The sequence below is a fragment of the Labrus mixtus genome, chromosome 21 (assembly GCF_963584025.1).
Source record: "Labrus mixtus chromosome 21, fLabMix1.1, whole genome shotgun sequence".
In the NCBI taxonomy this organism is placed as follows: Eukaryota; Metazoa; Chordata; class Actinopteri; order Labriformes; family Labridae; genus Labrus; species Labrus mixtus.
In genome coordinates this window covers 24,491,567-24,511,441 of record NC_083632.1, presented here as the reverse complement: position 1 = coordinate 24,511,441, position 19,875 = coordinate 24,491,567, and positions in this window count along the sequence as shown.

Below are 19,875 nucleotides of genomic sequence, written 5' to 3'. Positions count from 1 at the left end.
TTTTCACGACAGGATTTCGGCTTTAAAAAAGTCGAACATTTTCATGAAGTATTTCAGCTTCAAAAAAGTTGAAAATTTTCATGAAAAGATTTCGGTTACAAAAAAGTTGAAAATTTTCACGACAGGATTTCGGCTTTAAAAAAGTCGAACATTTTCATGAAGTATTTCAGCTTCAAAAAAGTTGAAAATTTTCATGAAAAGATTTCGGCTTCAAAAAAGTTGAAAATTTTCATGAAAAGATTTCGGCTTCAAAAAAGTTGAAAATTTTCATGAAAAGATTTCGACTTCAAAAAAGTTGAAAATTTTCACGACAGGATTTTGGCTTTAAAAAAGTCGAACATTTTCATGAAGTATTTGGGCTTCAAAAAAGTTGAAAATTTTCACGACAGGATTTCGGCTTTAAAAAAGTCGAACATTTTCATGAAGTATTTCAGCTTCAAAAAAGTTGAAAATTTTCATGAAAAGATTTCGGCTTTAAAAAAGTTGAAAATTTTCATGAAAAGATTTCGGCTTCAAAAAAGTTGAAAATTTTCACGACAGGATTTCGGCTTTAAAAAAGTCGAACATTTTCATGAAGTATTTCAGCTTCAAAAAAGTTGAAAATTTTCATGAAAAGATTTCGGCTTTAAAAAAGTTGAAAATTTTCATGAAAAGATTTCGACTTCAAAAAAGTTGAAAATTTTCACGACAGGATTTTGGCTTTAAAAAAGTCGAACATTTTCATGAAGTATTTGGGCTTCAAAAAAGTTGAAAATTTTCACGACAGGATTTCGGCTTTAAAAAAGTCGAACATTTTCATGAAGTATTTCAGCTTCAAAAAAGTTGAAAATTTTCATGAAAAGATTTCGGCTTTAAAAAAGTTGAAAATTTTCATGAAAAGATTTCGGCTTCAAAAAAGTTGAAAATTTTCACGACAGGATTTCGGCTTTAAAAAAGTCGAACATTTTCATGAAGTATTTCAGCTTCAAAAAAGTTGAAAATTTTCATAAAAAGATTTCGGCTTCAAAAAAGTTGAAAATTTTCATGAAAAGATTTCGGCTTCAAAAAAGTTGAAAATTTTCACGACAGGATTTCGGCTTTAAAAAAGTCGAACATTTTCATGAAGTATTTCAGCTTCAAAAAAGTTGAAAATTTTCATGAAAAGATTTAGGCTTCAAAAAAGTTGAAAATTTTCACGACAAGATTTCGGCTTTAAAAAAGTCGAACATTTTCAGGAAGTATTTCAGCTTCAAAAGAGTTGAAAATTTTCATGAAAAGATTTCGGCTACAAAAAAGTTGAAAATTATCATGAAAAGATTTCGGCTTCAAAAAAGTTGAAAATTTTCACGACCGGATTTCGGCTTTAAAAAAGTCGAATGTTTTCATGAAGTATTTGGGCTTCAAAAAAGTCGAACATTTTCATGAAGTATTTCGGATTCAAAAAAGTTGAAAATTTTCATGAAAAGATTTCGGCTTCAAAAAAGTTGAAAATTTTCATGAAAAGATTTCGGCTTCAAAAAAGTTGAAAATTTTCACGACAGGATTTCGGCTTTAAAAAAGTCGAATATTTTCATGAAGTATTTCAGCTTCAAAAAAGTTGAAAATTTTCATGAAAAGATTTCGGTTACAAAAAAGTTGAAAATTTTCACGACAGGATTTCGGCTTTAAAAAAGTCGAACATTTTCATGAAGTATTTCAGCTTCAAAAAAGTTGAAAATTTTCATGAAAAGATTTCGGCTTCAAAAAAGTTGAAAATTTTCATGAAAAGATTTCGGCTTCAAAAAAGTTGAAAATTTTCATGAAAAGATTTCGACTTCAAAAAAGTTGAAAATTTTCACGACAGGATTTTGGCTTTAAAAAAGTCGAACATTTTCATGAAGTATTTGGGCTTCAAAAAAGTCGAACATTTTCATGAAGTATTTGGGCTTCAAAAAAGTTGAAAATTTTCACGACAGGATTTCGGCTTTAAAAAAGTCGAACATTTTCATGAAGTATTTCAGCTTCAAAAAAGTTGAAAATTTTCATGAAAAGATTTCGGCTTTAAAAAAGTTGAAAATTTTCATGAAAAGATTTCGGCTTCAAAAAAGTTGAAAATTTTCACGACAGGATTTCGGCTTTAAAAAAGTCGAACATTTTCATGAAGTATTTCAGCTTCAAAAAAGTTGAACATTTTCATAAAAAGATTTCGGCTTCAAAAAAGTTGAAAATTTTCATGAAAAGATTTCGGCTTCAAAAAAGTTGAACATTTTCATGAAAAGATTTCGACTTCAAAAAAGTTGAAAATTTTAACGACAGGATTTTGGCTTTAAAAAAGTCGAACATTTTCATGAAGTATTTGGGCTTCAAAAAAGTTGAAAATTTTCACGACAGGATTTCGGCTTTAAAAAAGTCGAACATTTTCATGAAGTATTTCAGCTTCAAAAAAGTTGAAAATTTTCATGAAAAGATTTCGGCTTCAAAAAAGTTGAAAATTTTCATGAAAAGATTTCGACTTCAAAAAAGTTGAAAATTTTCACGACAGGATTTTGGCTTTAAAAAAGTCGAACATTTTCATGAAGTATTTGGGCTTCAAAAAAGTTGAAAATTTTCACGACAGGATTTCGGCTTTAAAAAAGTCGAACATTTTCATGAAGTATTTCAGCTTCAAAAAAGTTGAAAATTTTCATGAAAAGATTTCGGCTTTAAAAAAGTTGAAAATTTTCATGAAAAGATTTCGGCTTCAAAAAAGTTGAAAATTTTCACGACAGGATTTCGGCTTTAAAAAAGTCGAACATTTTCATGAAGTATTTCAGCTTCAAAAAAGTTGAAAATTTTCATAAAAAGATTTCGGCTTCAAAAAAGTTGAAAATTTTCATGAAAAGATTTCGGCTTCAAAAAAGTTGAAAATTTTCACGACAGGATTTCGGCTTTAAAAAAGTCGAACATTTTCATGAAGTATTTCAGCTTCAAAAAAGTTGAAAATTTTCATGAAAAGATTTAGGCTTCAAAAAAGTTGAAAATTTTCACGACAAGATTTCGGCTTTAAAAAAGTCGAACATTTTCAGGAAGTATTTCAGCTTCAAAAGAGTTGAAAATTTTCATGAAAAGATTTCGGCTACAAAAAAGTTGAAAATTATCATGAAAAGATTTCGGCTTCAAAAAAGTTGAAAATTTTCACGACCGGATTTCGGCTTTAAAAAAGTCGAATGTTTTCATGAAGTATTTGGGCTTCAAAAAAGTCGAACATTTTCATGAAGTATTTCGGATTCAAAAAAGTTGAAAATTTTCATGAAAAGATTTTGGCTTCAAAAAAGTTGAAAATTTTCATGAAAAGATTTCGGCTTCAAAAAAGTTGAAAATTTTCACGACAGGATTTCGGCTTTAAAAAAGTCGAACATTTTCATGAAGTATTTCAGCTTCAAAAAAGTTGAAAATTTTCATGAAAAGATTTCGGTTACAAAAAAGTTGAAAATTTTCACGACAGGATTTCGGCTTTAAAAAAGTCGAACATTTTCATGAAGTATTTCAGCTTCAAAAAAGTTGAAAATTTTCATGAAAAGATTTCGGCTTCAAAAAAGTTGAAAATTTTCATGAAAAGATTTCGGCTTCAAAAAAGTTGAAAATTTTCATGAAAAGATTTCGACTTCAAAAAAGTTGAAAATTTTCACGACAGGATTTTGGCTTTAAAAAAGTCGAACATTTTCATGAAGTATTTGGGCTTCAAAAAAGTTGAAAATTTTCACGACAGGATTTCGGCTTTAAAAAAGTCGAACATTTTCATGAAGTATTTCAGCTTCAAAAAAGTTGAAAATTTTCATGAAAAGATTTCGGCTTTAAAAAAGTTGAAAATTTTCATGAAAAGATTTCGGCTTCAAAAAAGTTGAAAATTTTCACGACAGGATTTCGGCTTTAAAAAAGTCGAACATTTTCATGAAGTATTTCAGCTTCAAAAAAGTTGAACATTTTCATAAAAAGATTTCGGCTTCAAAAAAGTTGAAAATTTTCATGAAAAGATTTCGGCTTCAAAAAAGTTGAAAATTTTCACGACAGGATTTCGGCTTTAAAAAAGTCGAACATTTTCATGAAGTATTTCAGCTTCAAAAAAGTTGAAAATTTTCATGAAAAGATTTCGGCTACAAAAAAGTTGAAAATTTTCATGAAAAGATTTCGGCTTCAAAAAAGTTGAAAATTTTCACGACAGGATTTCGGCTTTAAAAAAGTCGAACATTTTCATGAAGTATTTCGGATTCAAAAAAGTTGAAAATTTTCACGACAGGAATTCGGCGTTAAAAAAGTCGAACATTTTCATGAAGTATTTCAGCTTCAAAAAAGTTGAAAATTTTCATGAAAAGATTTAGGCTTCAAAAAAGTTGAACATTTTCATGAAAAGATTTCGGCTTCAAAAAAGTTGAAAATTTTCATGAAAAGATTTCGACTTCAAAAAAGTTGAAAATTTTCACGACAGGATTTTGGCTTTAAAAAAGTCGAAAATTTTCATGAAGTATTTGGGCTTCAAAAAAGTTGAAAATTTTCACGACAGGATTTCGGCTTTAAAAAAGTCGAACATTTTCATGAAGTATTTCTGCTTCAAAAAAGTTGAAAATTTTCAAGAAAAGATTTCGGCTTCAAAAAAGTTGAAAATTTTCACGAAAAGATTTCGGCTTCAAAAAAGTTGAAAATTTTCACGACAGGATTTCGGCTTTAAAAAAGTCGAACATTTTCATGAAGTATTTCGGATTCAAAAAAGTTGAAAATTTTCACGACAGGATTTCGGCGTTAAAAAAGTCGAACATTTTCATGAAGTATTTCAGCTTCAAAAAAGTTGAAAATTTTCATGAAAAGATTTCGGCTTCAAAAAAGTTGAAAATTTTCAAGAAAAGATTTCGGCTTCAAAAAAGTTGAAAATTTTCACGAAAAGATTTCGGCTTCAAAAAAGTTGAAAATTTTCACGACAGGATTTCGGCTTTAAAAAAGTCGAACATTTTCATGAAGTATTTCGGATTCAAAAAAGTTGAAAATTTTCACGACAGGATTTCGGCGTTAAAAAAGTCGAACATTTTCATGAAGTATTTCAGCTTCAAAAAAGTTGAAAATTTTCATGAAAAGATTTCGGCTTCAAAAAAGTTGAAAATTTTCATGAAAAGATTTCGGCTTTAAAAAAGTTGAAAATTTTCACGACAGGATTTCGGCTTTGAAAAAGTCGAACATTTTCATGAAGTATTTCAGCTTCAAAAAAGTTGAAAATTTTCATGAAAAGATTTCGGCTACAAAAAAGTTGAAAATTATCATGAAAAGATTTCGGCTTCAAAAAAGTTGAAAATTTTCACGACCGGATTTCGGCTTTAAAAAAGTCGAATGTTTTCATGAAGTATTTCGGCTTCAAAAAGTCGAACATTTTCATGAAGTATTTCGGATTCAAAAAAGTTGAAAATTTTCATGAAAAGATTTTGGCTTCAAAAAAGTTGAAAATTTTCATGAAAAGATTTCGGCTTCAAAAAAGTTGAAAATTTTCACGACAGGATTTCGGCTTTAAAAAAGTCGAACATTTTCATGAAGTATTTCAGCTTCAAAAAAGTTGAAAATTTTCATGAAAAGATTTCAGCTTTAAAAAAGTTGAAAATTTTCATGAAAAGATTTCGGCTTCAAAAAAGTTGAAAATTTTCACGACAGGATTTCGGCTTTAAAAAAGTCGAACATTTTCATGAAGTATTTCAGCTTCAAAAAAGTTGAAAATTTTCATAAAAAGATTTCGGCTTCAAAAAAGTTGAAAATTTTCATGAAAAGATTTCGGCTTCAAAAAAGTTGAAAATTTTCACGACAGGATTTCGGCTTTAAAAAAGTCGAACATTTTCATGAAGTATTTCAGCTTCAAAAAAGTTGAAAATTTTCATGAAAAGATTTCGGCTTCAAAAAAGTTGAAAATTATCATGAAAAGATTTCGGCTTCAAAAAAGTTGAAAATTTTCACGACCGGATTTCGGCTTTAAAAAAGTCGAACATTTTCATGAAGTATTTCAGCTTCAAAAAAGTTGAAAATTTTCATGAAAAGATTTCGGCTTCAAAAAAGTTGAAAATTTTCATGAAAAGATTTCGGCTTCAAAAAAGTTGAAAATTTTCATGAAAAGATTTCGACTTCAAAAAAGTTGAAAATTTTCACGACAGGATTTCGGCTTTAAAAAAGTCGAACATTTTCATGAAGTATTTCAGCTTCAAAAAAGTTGAAAATTTTCATGAAAAGATTTCGGCTTCAAAAAAGTTGAAAATTTTCATGAAAAGATTTCGGCTTTAAAAAAGTTGAAAATTTTCACGACAGGATTTCGGCTTTGAAAAAGTCGAACATTTTCATGAAGTATTTCAGCTTCAAAAAAGTTGAAAATTTTCATGAAAAGATTTCGGCTACAAAAAAGTTGAAAATTATCATGAAAAGATTTCGGCTTCAAAAAAGTTGAAAATTTTCACGACCGGATTTCGGCTTTAAAAAAGTCGAATGTTTTCATGAAGTATTTCGGCTTCAAAAAGTCGAACATTTTCATGAAGTATTTCGGATTCAAAAAAGTTGAAAATTTTCATGAAAAGATTTTGGCTTCAAAAAAGTTGAAAATTTTCATGAAAAGATTTCGGCTTCAAAAAAGTTGAAAATTTTCACGACAGGATTTCGGCTTTAAAAAAGTCGAACATTTTCATGAAGTATTTCAGCTTCAAAAAAGTTGAAAATTTTCATGAAAAGATTTCAGCTTTAAAAAAGTTGAAAATTTTCATGAAAAGATTTCGGCTTCAAAAAAGTTGAAAATTTTCACGACAGGATTTCGGCTTTAAAAAAGTCGAACATTTTCATGAAGTATTTCAGCTTCAAAAAAGTTGAAAATTTTCATAAAAAGATTTCGGCTTCAAAAAAGTTGAAAATTTTCATGAAAAGATTTCGGCTTCAAAAAAGTTGAAAATTTTCACGACAGGATTTCGGCTTTAAAAAAGTCGAACATTTTCATGAAGTATTTCAGCTTCAAAAAAGTTGAAAATTTTCATGAAAAGATTTCGGCTTCAAAAAAGTTGAAAATTATCATGAAAAGATTTCGGCTTCAAAAAAGTTGAAAATTTTCACGACCGGATTTCGGCTTTAAAAAAGTCGAACATTTTCATGAAGTATTTCAGCTTCAAAAAAGTTGAAAATTTTCATGAAAAGATTTCGGCTTCAAAAAAGTTGAAAATTTTCATGAAAAGATTTCGGCTTCAAAAAAGTTGAAAATTTTCATGAAAAGATTTCGACTTCAAAAAAGTTGAAAATTTTCACGACAGGATTTCGGCTTTAAAAAAGTCGAACATTTTCATGAAGTATTTCAGCTTCAAAAAAGTTGAAAATTTTCATGAAAAGATTTCGGCTTTAAAAAAGTTGAAAATTTTCATGAAAAGATTTCGGCTTCAAAAAAGTTGAAAATTTTCACGACAGGATTTCGGCTTTAAAAAAGTCGAACATTTTCATGAAGTATTTCAGCTTCAAAAAAGTTGAACATTTTCATAAAAAGATTTCGGCTTCAAAAAAGTTGAAAATTTTCATGAAAAGATTTCGGCTTCAAAAAAGTTGAAAATTTTCACGACAGGATTTCGGCTTTAAAAAAGTCGAACATTTTCATGAAGTATTTCAGCTTCAAAAAAGTTGAAAATTTTCATGAAAAGATTTCGGCTACAAAAAAGTTGAAAATTTTCATGAAAAGATTTCGGCTTCAAAAAAGTTGAAAATTTTCACGACAGGATTTCGGCTTTAAAAAAGTCGAACATTTTCATGAAGTATTTCGGATTCAAAAAAGTTGAAAATTTTCACGACAGGAATTCGGCGTTAAAAAAGTCGAACATTTTCATGAAGTATTTCAGCTTCAAAAAAGTTGAAAATTTTCATGAAAAGATTTAGGCTTCAAAAAAGTTGAACATTTTCATGAAAAGATTTCGGCTTCAAAAAAGTTGAAAATTTTCATGAAAAGATTTCGACTTCAAAAAAGTTGAAAATTTTCACGACAGGATTTTGGCTTTAAAAAAGTCGAACATTTTCATGAAGTATTTCTGCTTCAAAAAAGTTGAAAATTTTCAAGAAAAGATTTCGGCTTCAAAAAAGTTGAAAATTTTCACGAAAAGATTTCGGCTTCAAAAAAGTTGAAAATTTTCACGACAGGATTTCGGCTTTAAAAAAGTCGAACATTTTCATGAAGTATTTCGGATTCAAAAAAGTTGAAAATTTTCACGACAGGATTTCGGCGTTAAAAAAGTCGAACATTTTCATGAAGTATTTCAGCTTCAAAAAAGTTGAAAATTTTCATGAAAAGATTTCGGCTTCAAAAAAGTTGAAAATTTTCATGAAAAGATTTCGGCTTTAAAAAAGTTGAAAATTTTCACGACAGGATTTCGGCTTTGAAAAAGTCGAACATTTTCATGAAGTATTTCAGCTTCAAAAAAGTTGAAAATTTTCATGAAAAGATTTCGGCTACAAAAAAGTTGAAAATTTTCATGAAAAGATTTCGGCTTCAAAAAAGTTGAAAATTTTCACGACAGGATTTCGGCTTTAAAAAAGTCGAACATTTTCATGAAGTATTTCGGATTCAAAAAAGTTGAAAATTTTCATGAAAAGATTTAGGCTTCAAAAAAGTTGAAAATTTTCATGAAAAGATTTCGGCTTCAAAAAAGTTGAAAATTTTCATGAAAAGATTTCGACTTCAAAAAAGTTGAAAATTTTCACGACAGGATTTTGGCTTTAAAAAAGTCGAACATTTTCATGAAGTATTTGGGCTTCAAAAAAGTTGAAAATTTTCACGACAAGATTTCTGCTTCAAAAAAGTTGAATATTTTCAAGAAAAGATTTCGGCTTCAAAAAAGTTGAAAATTTTCACGAAAAGATTTCGGCTTCAAAAAAGTTGAAAATTTTCACGACAGGATTTCGGCTTTAAAAAAGTCGAACATTTTCATGAAGTATTTCGGATTCAAAAAAGTTGAAAATTTTCACGACAGGATTTCGGCTTCAAAAAAGTTGAAAATTTTCATGAAAAGATTTCGGCTTTAAAAAAGTTGAAAATTTTCACGACAGGATTTCGGCTTTAAAAAAGTCGAACATTTTCATGAAGTATTTCAGCTTCAAAAAAGTTGAAAATTTTCATGAAGTATTTCGGATTCAAAAAAGTTGAAAATTTTCATGAAAAGATTTTGGCTTCAAAAAAGTTGAAAATTTTCATGAAAAGATTTCGGCTTCAAAAAAGTTGAAAATTTACACGACAGGATTTCGGCTTTAAAAAAGTCGAACATTTTCATGAAGTATTTCAGCTTCAAAAAAGTTGAAAATTTTCATGAAAAGATTTCTGTTACAAAAAAGTTGAAAATTTTCACGACAGGATTTCGGCTTTAAAAAAGTCGAACATTTTCATGAAGTATTTCAGCTTCAAAAAAGTTGAAAATTTTCATGAAAAGATTTCGGCTTCAAAAAAGTTGAAAATTTTCATGAAAAGATTTCGGCTTCAAAAAAGTTGAAAATTTTCATGAAAAGATTTCGACTTCAAAAAAGTTGAAAATTTTCACGACAGGATTTTGGCTTTAAAAAAGTCGAACATTTTCATGAAGTATTTGGGCTTCAAAAAAGTTGAAAATTTTCACGACAGGATTTCGGCTTTAAAAAAGTCGAACATTTTCATGAAGTATTTCAGCTTCAAAAAAGTTGAAAATTTTCATGAAAAGATTTCGGCTTCAAAAAAGTTGAAAATTTTCACGACAGGATTTCGGCTTTAAAAAAGTCGAACATTTTCATGAAGTATTTCAAATTCAAAAAAGTTGAAAATTTTCATAAAAAGATTTCGGCTTCAAAAAAGTTGAAAATTTTCATGAAAAGATTTCGGCTTCAAAAAAGTTGAAAATTTTCACGACAGGATTTCGGCTTTAAAAAAGTCGAACATTTTCATGAAGTATTTCAGCTTCAAAAAAGTTGAAAATTTTCATGAAAAGATTTCGGCTACAAAAAAGTTGAAAATTTTCATGAAAAGATTTCGGATTCAAAAAAGTTGAAAATTTTCACGACAGGATTTCGGCTTTAAAAAAGTCGAACGTTTTCATGAAGTATTTCGGCTTCAAAAAAGTCGAAAATTTTCATGAAAAGATTTCGGCTTCAAAAAAGTTGAAAATTTTCACGACAGGATTTTGGCTTTAAAAAAGTCGAACATTTTCATGAAGTATTTGGGCTTCCAAAAAGTTGAAAATTTTCATGAAAAGATTTCGGTTACAAAAAAGTTGAAAATTTTCACGACAGGATTTCGGCTTTAAAAAAGTCGAACATTTTCATGAAGTATTTCAGCTTCAAAAAAGTTGAAAATTTTCATGAAAAGATTTCGGCTACAAAAAAGTTGAAAATTTTCATGAAAAGATTTCGGCTTCAAAAAAGTTGAAAATTTTCACGACAGGATTTTGGCTTTAAAAAAGTCGAACGTTTTCATGAAGTATTTCGGCTTCAAAAAAGTCGAACATTTTCATGAAGTATTTGGGCTTCAAAAAAGTTGAAAATTTTCACGACAGGATTTCGGCGTTAAAAAAGTCGAACATTTTCATGAAGTATTTCAGCTTCAAAAAAGTTGAAAATTTTCATGAAAAGATTTCGGCTTCAAAAAAGTTGAAAATTTTCATGAAAAGATTTCGGCTTCAAAAAAGTTGAAAATTTTCACGACAGGATTTTGTCTTTAAAAAAGTTGAAAATTTTCACGACAGGATTTTGTCTTTAAAAAAGTCGAACATTTTCATGAAGTATTTGGGCTTCCAAAAAGTTGAAAATTTTCATGAAAAGATTTCGGCTTCAAAAAAGTTGAAAATTTTCACGACAGGATTTCGGCTTTAAAAAAGTCGAACATTTTCATGAAGTATTTCAGCTTCAAAAAAGTTGATAATTTTCATGAAAAGATTTCGGCTTCAAAAAAGTTGAAAATTTTCACGACAGGATTTCGGCTTTAAAAAAGTCGAACGTTTTCATGAAGTATTTCGGCTTCAAAAAAGTCGAACATTTTCATGAAGTATTTGGGCTTCAAAAAAGTTGAAAGTTTTCACGACAGGATTTCGGCTTTAAAAAAGTCGAACATTTTCATGAAGTATTTCAGCTTCAAAAAAGTTGAAAATTTTCATGAAAAGATTTCGGCTTCAAAAAAGTTGAAAATTTTCATGAAAAGATTTCGGCTTCAAAAAAGTTGAAAATTTTCACGACAGGTTTTCGGCTTTAAAAAAGTCGAACATTTTCATGAAGTATTTCAGCTTCAAAAAAGTTGAAAATTTTCATGAAAAGATTTCGGTTTCAAAAAAGTTGAAAATTTTCACGACAAGATTTCGGCTTTAAAAAAGTCGAACATTTTCAGGAAGTATTTCAGCTTCAAAAAAGTTGAAAATTTTCATGAAAAGATTTCGGATACAAAAAAGTTGAAAATTATCATGAAAAGATTTCGGCTTCAAAAAAGTTGAAAATTTTCACGACCGGATTTCGGCTTTAAAAAAGTCGAATGTTTTCATGAAGTATTTGGGCTTCAAAAAAGTCGAACATTTTCATGAAGTATTTCGGATTCAAAAAAGTTGAAAATTTTCATGAAAAGATTTTGGCTTCAAAAAAGTTGAAAATTTTCATGAAAAGATTTCGGCTTTAAAAAAGTTGAAAATTTTCACGACAGGATTTCGGCTTTAAAAAAGTCGAACATTTTCACGACAGGATTTCGGCTTTAAAAAAGTCGAACATTTTCATGAAGTATTTCAGCTTCAAAAAAGTTGAAAATTTTCATGAAAAGATTTCGGTTACAAAAAAGTTGAAAATTTTCACGACAGGATTTCGGCTTTAAAAAAGTCGAACATTTTCATGAAGTATTTCAGCTTCAAAAAAGTTGAAAATTTTCATGAAAAGATTTCGGCTTCAAAAAAGTTGAAAATTTTCATGAAAAGATTTCGGCTTCAAAAAAGTTGAAAATTTTCATGAAAAGATTTCGACTTCAAAAAAGTTGAAAATTTTCACGACAGGATTTTGGCTTTAAAAAAGTCGAACATTTTCATGAAGTATTTGGGCTTCAAAAAAGTTGAAAATTTTCACGACAGGATTTCGGCTTTAAAAAAGTCGAACATTTTCATGAAGTATTTCAGCTTCAAAAAAGTTGAAAATTTTCATGAAAAGATTTCGGCTTTAAAAAAGTTGAAAATTTTCATGAAAAGATTTCGGATTCAAAAAAGTTGAAAATTTTCACGACAGGATTTCGGCTTTAAAAAAGTCGAACATTTTCATGAAGTATTTCAGCTTCAAAAAAGTTGAAAATTTTCATAAAAAGATTTCGGCTTCAAAAAAGTTGAAAATTTTCATGAAAAGATTTCGGTTACAAAAAAGTTGAAAATTTTCATGAAAAGATTTTGGCTTCAAAAAAGTTGAAAATTTTCATGAAAAGATTTCGGCTTCAAAAAAGTTGAAAATTTTCATGAAAATATTTCGGCTTCTAAAAAGTTGAAAATTTTCACGACAGGATTTTGGCTTTAAAAAAGTCGAACATTTTCATGAAGTATTTGGGCTTCCAAAAAGTTGAAAATTTTCATGAAAAGATTTCGGCTTCAAAAAAGTTGAAAATTTTCACGACAGGATTTCGGCTTTAAAAAAGTCGAACATTTTCATGAAGTATTTCAGCTTCAAAAAAGTTGAAAATTTTCATGAAAAGATTTCGGTTACAAAAAAGTTGAAAATTTTCACGACAGGATTTCGGCTTTAAAAAAGTCGAACATTTTCATGAAGTATTTCAGCTTCAAAAAAGTCGAACATTTTCATGAAGTATTTCAGCTTCAAAAAAGTTGAAAATTTTCACGACAGGATTTCGGCTTTAAAAAAGTCGAACGTTTTCATGAAGTATTTCGGCTTCAAAAAAGTCGAACATTTTCATGAAGTATTTGGGCTTGAAAAAAGTTGAAAGTTTTCACGACAGGATTTCGGCTTTAAAAAAGTCGAACATTTTCATGAAGTATTTCAGCTTCAAAAAAGTTGAAAATTTTCACGACAGGATTTCGGCGTTAAAAAAGTCGAACATTTTCATGAAGTATTTCAGCTTCAAAAAAGTTGAAAATTTTCATGAAAAGATTTTGGCTTCAAAAATGTTGAAAATTTTCATGAAAAGATTTCGGCTTCAAAAAAGTTGAAAATGTTCATGAAAAGATTTCGACTTCAAAAAAGTTGAAAATTTTCACGACAGGATTTTGGCTTTAAAAAGGTCAAACATTTTCATGAAGTATTTGGGCTTCAAAAAAGTTGAAAATTTTCACGACAGGATTTCGGCTTTAAAAAAGTCGAACATTTTCATGAAGTATTTCAGCTTCAAAAAAGTTGAAAATTTTCATGAAAAGATTTCGGCTTCAAAAAAGTTGAAAATTTTCACGACAGGATTTCGGCTTTAAAAAAGTCGAACATTTTCATGAAGTATTTCAGCTTCAAAAAAGTTGAAAATTTTCATGAAAAGATTTCGGTTACAAAAAAGTTGAAAATTTTCACGACAGGATTTCGGCTTTAAAAAAGTCGAACATTTTCATGAAGTATTTCAGCTTCAAAAAAGTTGAAAATTTTCATGAAAAGATTTCGGCTACAAAAAAGTTGAAAATTTTCATGAAAAGATTTCGGCTTCAAAAAAGTTGAAAATTTTCACGACAGGATTTTGGCTTTAAAAAAGTCGAACGTTTTCATGAAGTATTTCGGCTTCAAAAAAGTCGAACATTTTCATGAAGTATTTGGGCTTCAAAAAAGTTGAAAATTTTCACGACAGGATTTCGGCGTTAAAAAAGTCGAACATTTTCATGAAGTATTTCAGCTTCAAAAAAGTTGAAAATTTTCATGAAAAGATTTTGACTTCAAAAAAGTTGAAAATTTTCATGAAAAGATTTCGGCTTCAAAAAAGTTGAAAATTTTCATGAAAAGATTTCGGCTTCAAAAAAGTTGAAAATTTTCACGACAGGAATTTGGCTTTAAAAAAGTCGAACATTTTCATGAAGTATTTGGGCTTCCAAAAAGTTGAAAATTTTCATGAAAAGATTTCGGCTTCAAAAAAGTTGAAAATTTTCACGACAGGATTTCGGCTTTAAAAAAGTCGAACATTTTCATGAAGTATTTCAGCATCAAAAAAGTTGAAAATTTTCATGAAAAGATTTCGGTTACAAAAAAGTTGAAAATTTTCACGACAGGATTTCGGCTTTAAAAAAGTCAAACATTTTCATGAAGTATTTCAGCTTCAAAAAAGTTGAAAATTTTCATGAAAAGATTTTGGCTTCAAAAATGTTGAAAATTTTCATGAAAAGATTTCGGCTTCAAAAAAGTTGAAAATGTTCATGAAAAGATTTCGACTTCAAAAAAGTTGAAAATTTTCACGACAGGATTTTGGCTTTAAAAAGGTCAAACATTTTCATGAAGTATTTGGGCTTCAAAAAAGTTGAAAATTTTCACGACAGGATTTCGGCTTTAAAAAAGTCGAACATTTTCATGAAGTATTTCAGCTTCAAAAAAGTTGAAAATTTTCATGAAAAGATTTCGGCTTCAAAAAAGTTGAAAATTTTCACGACAGGATTTCGGCTTTAAAAAAGTCGAACATTTTCATGAAGTATTTCAGCTTCAAAAAAGTTGAAAATTTTCATGAAAAGATTTCGGTTACAAAAAAGTTGAAAATTTTCACGACAGGATTTCGGCTTTAAAAAAGTCGAACATTTTCATGAAGTATTTCAGCTTCAAAAAAGTTGAAAATTTTCATGAAAAGATTTCGGCTACAAAAAAGTTGAAAATTTTCATGAAAAGATTTCGGCTTCAAAAAAGTTGAAAATTTTCACGACAGGATTTTGGCTTTAAAAAAGTCGAACGTTTTCATGAAGTATTTCGGCTTCAAAAAAGTCGAACATTTTCATGAAGTATTTGGGCTTCAAAAAAGTTGAAAATTTTCACGACAGGATTTCGGCGTTAAAAAAGTCGAACATTTTCATGAAGTATTTCAGCTTCAAAAAAGTTGAAAATTTTCATGAAAAGATTTTGACTTCAAAAAAGTTGAAAATTTTCATGAAAAGATTTCGGCTTCAATAAAGTTGAAAATTTTCATGAAAAGATTTCGGCTTCAAAAAAGTTGAAAATTTTCACGACAGGATTTTGGCTTTAAAAAAGTCGAACATTTTCATGAAGTATTTGGGCTTCCAAAAAGTTGAAAATTTTCATGAAAAGATTTCGGCTTCAAAAAAGTTGAAAATTTTCACGACAGGATTTCGGCTTTAAAAAAGTCGAACATTTTCATGAAGTATTTCAGCTTCAAAAAAGTTGAAAATTTTCATGAAAAGATTTCGGTTACAAAAAAGTTGAAAATTTTCACGACAGGATTTCGGCTTTAAAAAAGTCAAACATTTTCATGAAGTATTTCAGCTTCAAAAAAGTTGAAAATTTTCATGAAAAGATTTCGGCTTCAAAAAAGTTGAAAATTTTCACGACAGGATTTCGGATTTAAAAAAGTCGAACGTTTTCATGAAGTATTTCGGCTTCAAAAAAGTCGAACATTTTCATGAAGTATTTGGGCTTCAAAAAAGTTGAAAGTTTTCACGACAGGATTTCGGCTTTAAAAAAGTCGAACATTTTCATGAAGTATTTCAGCTTCAAAAAAGTTGAAAATTTTCATGAAAAGATTTCGGCTTCAAAAAAGTTGAAAATTTTCACGAAAAGATTTCGGCTTCAAAAAAGTTGAAAATTTTCATGAAAAGATTTTGGCTTCAAAAATGTTGAAAATTTTCATGAAAAGATTTCGGCTTCAAAAAAGTTGAAAATTTTCATGAAAAGATTTCGGCTTCAAAAAAGTTGAAAATTTTCACGACAGGATTTTGGCTTTAAAAAAGTCGAACATTTTCATAAAGTATTTGGGCTTCCAAAAAGTTGAAAATTTTCACGACAGGATTTCGGCTTTAAAAAAGTCGAACATTTTCATGAAGTATTTCAGCTTCAAAAAAGTTGAAAATTTTCATGAAAAGATTTCGGTTACAAAAAAGTTGAAAATTTTCATGAAAAGATTTTGGCTTCAAAAAAGTTGAAAATTTTCATGAAAAGATTTCGGCTTCAAAAAAGTTGAAAATTTTCATGAAAAGATTTCGGCTTCAAAAAAGTTGAAAATTTTCACGACAGGATTTTGGCTTTAAAAAAGTCGAACATTTTCATGAAGTATTTGGGCTTCCAAAAAGTTGAAAATTTTCATGAAAAGATTTCGGCTTCAAAAAAGTTGAAAATTTTCACGACAGGATTTCGGCTTTAAAAAAGTCGAACATTTTCATGAAGTATTTCAGCTTCAAAAAAGTTGAAAATTTTCATGAAAAGATTTCGGCTTCAAAAAAGTTGAAAATTTTCATGAAAAGATTTCGGCTTCAAAAAAGTTGAAAATTTTCACGACAGGATTTTGGCTTTAAAAAAGTCGAACATTTTCATAAAGTATTTGGGCTTCCAAAAAGTTGAAAATTTTCATGAAAAGATTTCGGCTTCAAAAAAGTTGAAAATTTTCACGACAGGATTTCGGCTTTAAAAAAGTCGAACATTTTCATGAAGTATTTCAGCTTCAAAAAAGTTGAAAATTTTCATGAAAAGATTTCGGTTACAAAAAAGTTGAAAATTTTCATGAAAAGATTTTGGCTTCAAAAATGTTGAAAATTTTCATGAAAAGATTTCGGCTTCAAAAAAGTTGAAAATGTTCATGAAAAGATTTCGACTTCAAAAAAGTTGAAAATTTTCACGACAGGATTTTGGCTTTAAAAAGGTCAAACATTTTCATGAAGTATTTGGGCTTCAAAAAAGTTGAAAATTTTCACGACAGGATTTCGGCTTTAAAAAAGTCGAACATTTTCATGAAGTATTTCAGCTTCAAAATAGTTGAAAATTTTCATGAAAAGATTTCGGCTTCAAAAAAGTTGAAAATTTTCACGACAGGATTTCGGCTTTAAAAAAGTCGAACATTTTCATGAAGTATTTCAGCTTCAAAAAAGTTGAAAATTTTCATGAAAAGATTTCGGTTACAAAAAAGTTGAAAATTTTCACGACAGGATTTCGGCTTTAAAAAAGTCGAACATTTTCATGAAGTATTTCAGCTTCAAAAAAGTTGAAAATTTTCATGAAAAGATTTCGGCTACAAAAAAGTTGAAAATTTTCATGAAAAGATTTCGGCTTCAAAAAAGTTGAAAATTTTCACGACAGGATTTTGGCTTTAAAAAAGTCGAACGTTTTCATGAAGTATTTCGGCTTCAAAAAAGTCGAACATTTTCATGAAGTATTTGGGCTTCAAAAAAGTTGAAAATTTTCACGACAGGATTTCGGCGTTAAAAAAGTCGAACATTTTCATGAAGTATTTCAGCTTCAAAAAAGTTGAAAATTTTCATGAAAATATTTTGACTTCAAAAAAGTTGAAAATTTTCATGAAAAGATTTCGGCTTCAAAAAAGTTGAAAATTTTCATGAAAAGATTTCGGCTTCAAAAAAGTTGAAAATTTTCACGACAGGATTTTGGCTTTAAAAAAGTCGAACATTTTCATGAAGTATTTGGGCTTCCAAAAAGTTGAAAATTTTCATGAAAAGATTTCGGCTTCAAAAAAGTTGAAAATTTTCACGACAGGATTTCGGCTTTAAAAAAGTCGAACATTTTCATGAAGTATTTCAGCATCAAAAAAGTTGAAAATTTTCATGAAAAGATTTCGGTTACAAAAAAGTTGAAAATTTTCACGACAGGATTTCGGCTTTAAAAAAGTCAAACATTTTCATGAAGTATTTCAGCTTCAAAAAAGTTGAAAATTTTCACGACAGGATTTCGGCGTTAAAAAAGTCGAACATTTTCATGAAGTATTTCAGCTTCAAAAAAGTTGAAAATTTTCATGAAAAGATTTTGGCTTCAAAAATGTTGAAAATTTTCATGAAAAGATTTCGGCTTCAAAAAAGTTGAAAATGTTCATGAAAAGATTTCGACTTCAAAAAAGTTGAAAATTTTCACGACAGGATTTTGGCTTTAAAAAGGTCAAACATTTTCATGAAGTATTTGGGCTTCAAAAAAGTTGAAAATTTTCACGACAGGATTTCGGCTTTAAAAAAGTCGAACATTTTCATGAAGTATTTCAGCTTCAAAAAAGTTGAAAATTTTCATGAAAAGATTTCGGCTTCAAAAAAGTTGAAAATTTTCACGACAGGATTTCGGCTTTAAAAAAGTCGAACATTTTCATGAAGTATTTCAGCTTCAAAAAAGTTGAAAATTTTCATGAAAAGATTTCGGTTACAAAAAAGTTGAAAATTTTCACGACAGGATTTCGGCTTTAAAAAAGTCGAACATTTTCATGAAGTATTTCAGCTTCAAAAAAGTTGAAAATTTTCATGAAAAGATTTCGGCTACAAAAAAGTTGAAAATTTTCATGAAAAGATTTCGGCTTCAAAAAAGTTGAAAATTTTCACGACAGGATTTTGGCTTTAAAAAAGTCGAACGTTTTCATGAAGTATTTCGGCTTCAAAAAAGTCGAACATTTTCATGAAGTATTTGGGCTTCAAAAAAGTTGAAAATTTTCACGACAGGATTTCGGCGTTAAAAAAGTCGAACATTTTCATGAAGTATTTCAGCTTCAAAAAAGTTGAAAATTTTCATGAAAAGATTTTGACTTCAAAAAAGTTGAAAATTTTCATGAAAAGATTTCGGCTTCAAAAAAGTTGAAAATTTTCATGAAAAGATTTCGGCTTCAAAAAAGTTGAAAATTTTCACGACAGGATTTTGGCTTTAAAAAAGTCGAACATTTTCATGAAGTATTTGGGCTTCCAAAAAGTTGAAAATTTTCATGAAAAGATTTCGGCTTCAAAAAAGTTGAAAATTTTCACGACAGGATTTCGGCTTTAAAAAAGTCGAACATTTTCATGAAGTATTTCAGCTTCAAAAAAGTTGAAAATTTTCATGAAAAGATTTCGGTTACAAAAAAGTTGAAAATTTTCACGACAGGATTTCGGCTTTAAAAAAGTCAAACATTTTCATGAAGTATTTCAGCTTCAAAAAAGTTGAAAATTTTCATGAAAAGATTTCGGCTTCAAAAAAGTTGAAAATTTTCACGACAGGATTTCGGATTTAAAAAAGTCGAACGTTTTCATGAAGTATTTCGGCTTCAAAAAAGTCGAACATTTTCATGAAGTATTTGGGCTTCAAAAAAGTTGAAAGTTTTCACGACAGGATTTCGGCTTTAAAAAAGTCGAACATTTTCATGAAGTATTTCAGCTTCAAAAAAGTTGAAAATTTTCATGAAAAGATTTCGGCTTCAAAAAAGTTGAAAATTTTCACGAAAAGATTTCGGCTTCAAAAAAGTTGAAAATTTTCATGAAAAGATTTTGGCTTCAAAAATGTTGAAAATTTTCATGAAAAGATTTCGGCTTCAAAAAAGTTGAAAATTTTCATGAAAAGATTTCGGCTTCAAAAAAGTTGAAAATTTTCACGACAGGATTTTGGCTTTAAAAAAGTCGAACATTTTCATAAAGTATTTCAGCTTCAAAAAAGTTGAAAATTTTCATGAAAAGATTTCGGTTACAAAAAAGTTGAAAATTTTCACGACAGGATTTCGGCTTTAAAAAAGTCGAACATTTTCATGAAGTATTTCAGCTTCAAAAAAGTTGAAAATTTTCATGAAAAGATTTCGGCTACAAAAAAGTTGAAAATTTTCATGAAAAGATTTCGGCTTCAAAAAAGTTGAAAATTTTCACGACAGGATTTTGGCTTTAAAAAAGTCGAACGTTTTCATGAAGTATTTCGGCTTCAAAAAAGTCGAACATTTTCATGAAGTATTTGGGCTTCAAAAAAGTTGAAAATTTTCACGACAGGATTTCGGCGTTAAAAAAGTCGAACATTTTCATGAAGTATTTCAGCTTCAAAAAAGTTGAAAATTTTCATGAAAAG